The 8,559-nt window shown below is 39.5% G+C and overlaps 1 pseudogene; it reads right to left on the reverse strand.

The window, feature by feature from the left end:
- Nucleotides 1-6,858: 6,858 nt before the first annotated feature.
- LOC132488110 (inosine-5'-monophosphate dehydrogenase 2-like) lies at nt 6,859-8,355 on the reverse strand (annotated as a pseudogene).
- Between the last annotated feature and the right edge of the window lie 204 nt (nt 8,356-8,559).

The raw sequence follows: 8,559 nt of genomic DNA on the forward strand, positions 1-8,559 counted from the left end.
AATATCAATTTACATTCCCACCAACAATGTATGAGGGTTCCCTTTTCTTGATATAGCCACTATGGAGTACAGTATGGAGGTTCCTTAAAAAGCTAGAAATAGAGCTACCATATGACCCAGAAATCCCACTACTGGACATATATCCAGAGAAAGCCATAATTCAAAAAGACACATGCATCCCAATGTTCATTGCAGCACTATTTACAATAGCCAGGACATGGAAACAACCTAAATGTCCATCAACAGAGGAATGGATAAGGAAGAGGTGGTACATATATCCAATAGAATATTACTCAGCCATAAAAAGGAATGAAATTGGGTCATTTGTAGAGACATGGATGGACCTACAGACTGTCATACAGAGTGAAGTAAGTCAGAAACAGAAAAACAAATATTGTATATTAACACATATATGTGGAATCTAGAAAAAAAATGGTATAGATGATCTAATTAACAAAGCAGAAAGAGACACAGACATAGAGAACAAACGTATGGATACCAAGGGGGAAAGGGGGGTGGGATGAATTGGGAGACTGGGATTGACATATATACACTCTTGATACTATGTATAAAACATAACTAGTGAGAACCTACTGTATAGCACAGGGAACTCTACTCAGTGCTCTGTGGTGACCTAAATGGGAAGGAAATCCAAAAAAGAGGGGATATATGTATACGTACAGCTGATTCACTTTGCAGTACAGCAGAAACTAACACAACATTGTAAAGCAACTATACTCCAATAAAATATTTTTAAAGGCTGGAAACAAAAACAAACAAAAACAAAGTAAGAGAAAGTATTTTTTAAAAAATCTTGCCTCATTAAGCCTTGGAGGGTTCTGAGAAGAAAAAGGAGAAGGGAGCATGAGAAGTTGGGGATGAGAAAAGTGAATTCCCTTCTCTGAGTTGAGTCTGGAAAGAGGACATTGTATCAGATAAATTGAGGTGAATATCAGCCTGAAGGACTCTAGGAGGAAACTGGTTCACAGGTGCCCCCATCCCAGGCACACCAATGAGGTGGCCATAGAAAAGTTAATTTGACAGTGATAGCACAGAAATTAGGCAGAAGAGTTGCCTGAGTTTAGTTTTCCTGAACCATTTTTGTTAATATGCTATGTATGGATGGGACCTAGAAGTCTCTAGAAGAAGGAACTCAGAGAACATCTGAGTTGAGAGCCAGCAAGATTCTCAGTGAGGCTCATCATGGGAGTTGGTTGCTGCAGAGCGAGTCCAGGCAGAAACTCAGAGGGGAACTGTGTGAGACTGCAACGAGGGCCACAGCAGCCAGGATGCATCACTGGGCCTTTTTTTTTTTTTTTAATATTTTTATTGGAGTATATTGCTTTACAATGTTGTGTTGGTTTCTGCTGTACAACAAAGTGAATCATTTATATGTATACATATATCCCCATATCCCCTCCCTCTTGAGCCTCCCTCCCACCCTCCCTATCCCACTCCTCTAGCCTACATTCGCTTTTAATATTGTAATGTTGCAATGTCTTCTGTAGAAGTCAGTGGCTTTAAGTTTTCATTTAATCTTTCACCAAGACAGAAGTTTGCAAAATAAAAGCTAGGTATGAGACTTGAATTTTTTTTGAATTTCATTTTATTTTTTTGTATAACAGGTTCTTATTAGTTATCTATTTTATACATATTAGTATATATATGTCAATCCCAATCTCCCAACTCATCCCAACACCACCACCACCTCGCTTTCCCCCCTTGGTGTCCATAGGTTTGTTCTCTGCATCTGTGTCTCTATTTCTGCTTTGCAAACCGGTTCATCTGTACCATTTTTCTAGATTCCACATATATGCATTAACATACAATATTTGTTTTTCTCTTTCTGACTTACTTCACTCTGTATGACAGTCTCTAGGTCCATCCATGTCTCTACAAATGACCCAATTTCGTCCCTTTTTATGGCTGAGAAATATTCCATTGTATATATGTACCACATCTTCTTTACCCATTCGTCTGTCAATGGGCATTTATGTTGACTCCATGACCTGGCTACTGTAAACAGTGCTTCAGTGAACATTGGGGTGCATGTGTCTTTTTGAATTATGGTTTTCTCTGGGAATATGCCCAGTAGTGGGATTGCTGGGTCATATGGTAACTCTATTTTTATTTTTTTAAGGAAGCTCCATACTGTTCTCCATAGTGGCCATACCAATTTACATTCCCACCAACAGTGAAAGAGGGTTCCCTTTCCTCCATACCCTCTCCAGCATTTATTGTTTGTAGAATTTTTGATGATGGCCATTCTGATTGGTGTGAGGTGATACCTCATTGTAGTTTTGATTTGCATTTCTCTAATAATTAGTGATGTTGAGCAGCTTTTCATGTGCCTCTTGGCCATCTGTATGTCTTCTTTGGAGAAATGTCTATGTAGGTCTTCCACCCATTTTTTGATTGGGTTTTTTGTTTTTTTTGATATTGAGCTGCATAAGCTATTTATATATTTTGGAGATTAATCCTTTGTCCATTTATTCGTTTGCAAATATTTTCTCCCACTCTGAGGGTTTGTCTTTTCATCTTGTTTATAGTTTCCCTTGCTGTACAAAAGCTCTTAAGTTTCATTAGGTTCCATTTGTTTCTTTTTGTTTTTATTTACATTTCTCTAGGAGGTGGGTCAGAAAAGATCTTGCTGTGATTTATGTCAAAGAGGCATCACTGGGCCTTTAACAACAGAGCCCCAGACCTGCAGACCTGTGGACCATCACTCTATCCAAGACAGCCAGCTGGGCAAGCACAAAGGGACATTTTCACAGAAACCAGAGGAACTGGTGGACTTCATGGGTCCAAGGACCCCTTTCCTTCAAGAATGTGTTAGGCCGTCTCATACACTCAGATCCCATCTTGGGAAACAGGAGGAAAGGGAAGTGGAAGATTGTGCACTTACCCAAATGAGATTGAAATTACCAGATTAGACTAAATTTACCCTCCGGCATCCATTCCCCTATTTACCTAGCCAAGAAGAGCATGGGACCTATATATCTCTCCATATATCCATCTAGTATAAATAAGTTTTTTCACATTTTTACCATTAATTATATGTAGAATTTTGACCTCCTACTTCATTGTATTAACAATTCCACCTTAAGAGCTTCTTAAAACTGTGAAAACCCTCTGAGGTAAATGCTGTCCCTCCCCCTCCCAATAATGCTGAAGCAGGGCAGATATTTGTTATTTCTCTTTCTCCTTCCTTCCTCTTTCTCTCCCTCTGTCCTTTCCTTCCTCCCTTCCTTTTTTTCTCTGTCCCTCTTTCTCTGCTTTTTTTTCTTAAGCTATTTCTTTTGCTTTTTATACAAGATAGTTTTATCATTAAGGCAGCATTTTGGTATTTTCCAGTATGGATCAGCCTTACAAAGAGGATCTGGGGCAAAACTAGCAAATATCTTGAATTCCTTGCTCACTGTGAAGCATACTTCCTATTCATTATTTAGTAGGTAAAAAATATTTTCTGTCTTTTTTCAAGGTAGTTCATTAGTTATTTTTAATATACAATGGGAATTTCAAAGACAGAAAGCAAATGAGTAATTAAGGAGGCCCTTCTGTTTGTTTTGTTAAAGCTAATATATAAGATTTCTCTATTCTATAACATTAATATGCAAACAATCTACTGAATTCTAAGGGGATAAAGGATACAATGACCCATTCCTATGAACACTGATGTCAGAGAACCAATGGGAAGTCTAAAACCCACAAGTTGATGTTTTTATCTTTATAATTTTAAGATATCACAATAGGATAATGAAACTTAAATATCATCAGAGTAATCCTGGCTGTCTTTGCCTTCTCTTTCCACATTATTGCTCCTGCACTTTTAGGACTGTAAAGGCCTCAATATTTCCTTTTCACTCTGTCTCATTAGGAAAAAGCTCACCTGTTCTTGCTGCCTCTGGCACAATAAAACTTCTGTTTGTAAAATATTGGCAACTCAGCTAGACAAAGCTAGCATTATGTTCCTTAAATACCAATGCTTTTTGAAGGAAATTAGCTTCTGGTTTTGTGGGTTTTTTTTCACAACTAACCTTGTATTTACATCGCATGTTTCCCTCAATGACTTAAAGTGATTTACAGGTGTTAACTGATTCATGCTAAGAAAGGAGTTGATGGACGATGCGATAGTTTAGTCCCAATGTTAGAAATAAAAGTACAGGGAGATCATCACTCGTATGAAGTCAGAAAAGTGGGAAAATAAAAATCTGCCAATTGAAGCACACTTTGGCCTCATTCACTCACTCACCAAAGAAAAGTACAGTATGAAGAACATATCAGGAGTCAAAGGTGTAAGATAAGCCAGCTTTACTGGATCTCAGTTTCCTATCTTTAAAAAATATAGTGCTTCATATAAGCAATGGAATATTACTCAGCCATAAAAAGAAACGAAATTGAGCTATTTGTAGTGAGGTGGATGGACCTTAGAGTCTGTCATACAGAGTGAAGTAAGTCAGAAAGAGAAAAACAAATATTGTATGCTAACACATATATACATGGAATCTAAAAAACAAACAAACAAAAAATGGCCATGAAGAACCTAGGGGCAAGACGGGAATAAAGACGCAGACGTACTGGAGAATGGACTTGAGGATACTGGGAGGGGGAAGGGTAAGCTGGGACAAAGTGAGAGAGTGGCATGGACATATATACACTACCAAATGTAAAACAGATAGCTAGTGGGAAGCAGCTGCATAGCACAGGGAGATCAGCTCGGTGCTCTGTGACCACCTAGAGGGGTGGGATAGGGAGGGTGGGAGGGAGGGAGATGCAAGAGGGAAGAGATATGGGAACATATGTATATGTATAACTGATTCACTTTGTTATAAAGCAGAAACTAACACACCATTGTAAAGCAATTATACTCCAATAAAGATGTTAAAATATATATATATATAGTGCTTGATTGTTGAGCTTGGAAGCCCATTAAAATCAAAACTGATCATTGCATTTATTTAGCTATGCACACGTGTGCCTGCACACGCACATATATTTGCTTAATTCCATTAAGATGAAATTCTACCCTCAATTTTTGTTTTAAAGAAAAAGTCATTTGGTCACATTAAGAATAGGCAAAATCACATTATTTCATTGATTTCCAGAGAGAAATATATCAAGAAGGCAAATATCTATACTTTGTACAGGCGCAATTTCCTTCACATTTCTTTCTGTTCCACTCCTGCTTCCCCAACACACAAACATTGGCAATATTTATTTCCTGCTAAACTACTAATGTAATAAGCCAAATATTTCACAATTTTGACAATTAGTTGTGTTTCCATAGTTGAAATTCTGAGCACCTGTCATTTTTAAAATGCCTTCTCATATGCCCATTCTTTATCAAGAAAAAATGTGAAATTTGAGAATTTCAATGGCAGAATTTGTTGTTTTTACTTTTTACTGCTTTTGGTCCTTTATTTGGTTCCTGAATGGATCTGTGAGTGTGTATGGTTACACAACCTGCACTACTTCCTCATCCCTCCTAGTCTTTCTCACTTGGTTCTACACTGAGTGAACTTGTGCCTACCACTGACATCCAGATAACATGATACTCTGCTCTGCTATTCAACTTTGACCACTTCCCTTCCCACCTTGCACCATAGCACTACCACTGAGAGATTAAAGAAGCAATTAATGATAGAAAATAACAAAAGGTATTTTTCCTTATCACAGGATTGAGAAATCTACTGGACTCATATCCTTCCTGGGGCCAGACTAAAAATGATGAAAACGTGTTGCGTTTGGTACAGATGTCAAAATTTTCCAAGGGCACAGAATTAATTCAATTCTGTACTTCCCACACACTTCCACAAACTTCTTTTACTAGAATGAACTGGGGTTTTTTTGTATGCCCAAGAACGTTTGGGTTATCATTTACAATCAAGGGGAAAACGAATCAGAGTGATAGATCATATGGAGTTGCTTTTAACCACAATATGGTAACTGGGACCAGAAACAGTGGACAAGTTATTTTTTAATTGTTTTGTTTTGGTTTTGGTTTTTAATCTTTTCCATCTCAACAGCCTTACACTATACCAAAATGAGATCACAATCTTGATCAACTTGTGACTTAAGAAGAATACTGAGAGAATCTAAATATAGTGAAAAACAAATGACTGTCACTGATATCCAGGATAAAATATTTCAACCTTGTTTTTTAGAGGATGGGGTTATTTTACATATCCCAAATTAACCTCAACAGGAAAACTGCCTTATTTTGGGTAAATCAGGAAAACAGAATGAAATTTATGAATAGCAAGAATACGTAGTCATTCAAGACAATGGACTTTCTTTTTTAAGGAGTTTTTTTTTTTAAATCTATTTGAATCGATTAGTGGGAAACAGAGGTAGAACAAAGCCTAGATTTGGGGATTCCTCTTTCCCAAGCAGATATATTCTTCCTGTTAGCAGGGTCAATGTGGAGAGAATAAATAGCAGTGAGAAAATAATTCTTTTTTAAAGGATCATATGCATTATAAAAAGATGATCTGTCAAATAGAAATCCATTAGTAATTTTTCTTTCCAGAATGATATAACTTTGAAAAATGAAAATTATTAAATATGGAAAGTAACCTAACTCACAATAAATTCATTCTCGTCATTACTGATAATGATAATCACTCACAAAACATATCCTGAGGTCCTTTGCATATTCATTCATTAACCAAGCTGGCAAATCATCACTTTGACACATGGGTTATCCATGACTATCAGGCACATGGCTCTGTAAGTTATCCAGCCAGGGACCCCTATTTTATCTAAAGAGTAAGACATTGGTCAAAAAAAATTTTTTTTAACTTTTATTGAAAAACCGAGGGTGTGCTGTATCCCTTTTCAGAAAAGACGCTTCTCATATTAGTGGAGGCTGTGGACACCACCTTCCACCTAAGCTGAGGATGTTCCCTTCTCAAACTTGAGCTCTCCAGAATACATCATGGCTTGGACTTGGGTCGAACTCTTGGCACCAATGTCCTGGTAGGAGTGCTAGATGCTGGCCATCAGGTAGGGAACAAATTTGTGCATGGATCCTTTATCCTGCACAGCCCCAGACAGCCCCTGGACCACCTTGATTTTGTCAGCTTCACTGAAGTATCGGTTCTGGCTGCTGATATGTTTGTCCATGGCATCGAGAGAACACATACCATGATATTTCTTTAGCTATATCCCATCAGAGAAGAAAACTCGCCAGGGGCTTCAGTGGTAACAGCCAGGAGGGAGCCCATCATAACTGTGGAGACCTCAAGGACCAAAGTTTTGGCAACATGGCCCACATTTTGGATTCCTCCATCAGCGATGACAGGGACACCAAAGTACCGTGCATATTCTGACACGTTGTACACTGCTGTTGCTTGGGGCCGCCCACAGGCCAGCACTTCTTGAGTGATGCAGATGGAGCCACTGCCCATTCCCACCCTCAGGGCATCTACACCAGCATCAGTGAGGTTCTGGGCCTAAGCAGCTGTGACCACATTGCCTCCAATGATTTGGAGACTGGGGTATTTCTCTTTGATGTATTTGATCATGTTGATCTGGAAGATGGAGTTTCCCTGGGAAGAGTCCAAAACCATAACGACCACACCAGCCTGGGCTAGCCAAGTCCAGCCAATACTTGTCATCCTCATGAGTGCCGATGGCTGCTCCACACAGCAGCTGCTTCTTGGCATCTTTGGAGGCCAGTGGGTAATCTCAGTTTTTCTTCAGGTCTCTCTGGGCAATGATGGCAACCAGCTTATCATCTTCATTTACAATGGGTAACTTTCCCTTCTTGCTGCGCTGCAGAATTTCATTTGCTTCCTTCAATGTGATGCCTGCAGGGGCTACCACCAAGTCTTCCCTCTTTGTCATGATTGCTCCCAAAAACCAGTCATGCTCCTCCTCCTTGAGAAAATCAATGTCCCTTGAGGAGATGATGCCCACCAGGTGGCTCCCCATCCGGCCTGTGTCAGTGATGGGGATACCACAGAAGCCATGCCAGGCCTTGGCTTCAAAGACATCCCACACTCGATCCTTGGGAATGAGGGCCACAGGGTCCATGATGAATCCCTGCTCATATTTCTTCACTTCACGAACTTCTTTGGCCTGGAATTCTGACATACAGTTGTAGTGGGTGAAGCCAATACCATCTGTAAGCGCCATTACTATGGCCATCCCAGCCTCTGAGACTGTGTCCATGGGTGAGGAAACCAGTGGGGTCTTCAGAGTGATATTTTTAGTCAGAGCAGAGGTCAGGTCCACTTGGTCTGCAGTGAAGTCGATGTACCCAGGGAGAATGAGAAAGTCGCTGTAGGTGAGACTGTCCCCGCAGTTGAACAGCTGCTGTGCAGTGAGTCCATCGTCTGGCACGTAGGACATGCTGCCGCTCTCAGGTAGTTGGCCATGGCTAGCAAAGGGCAAGGCCGAGCATCTCCGAGGACCACGCTGCAGAGCCAAAATTTTTATATACTGGTAATTTGGGGGGAAAGCTTAAATCATCATTATTACTTCTAGTCACTTAATTCTAAATGACTCAGACTGAATTTCTTATAATGTGTGTTAAGCTAAAAAGAAAAAGTACTT

The sequence above is a fragment of the Mesoplodon densirostris genome, chromosome 4 (assembly GCF_025265405.1).
Source record: "Mesoplodon densirostris isolate mMesDen1 chromosome 4, mMesDen1 primary haplotype, whole genome shotgun sequence".
NCBI classification, from domain to species: domain Eukaryota; kingdom Metazoa; phylum Chordata; class Mammalia; order Artiodactyla; family Ziphiidae; genus Mesoplodon; species Mesoplodon densirostris.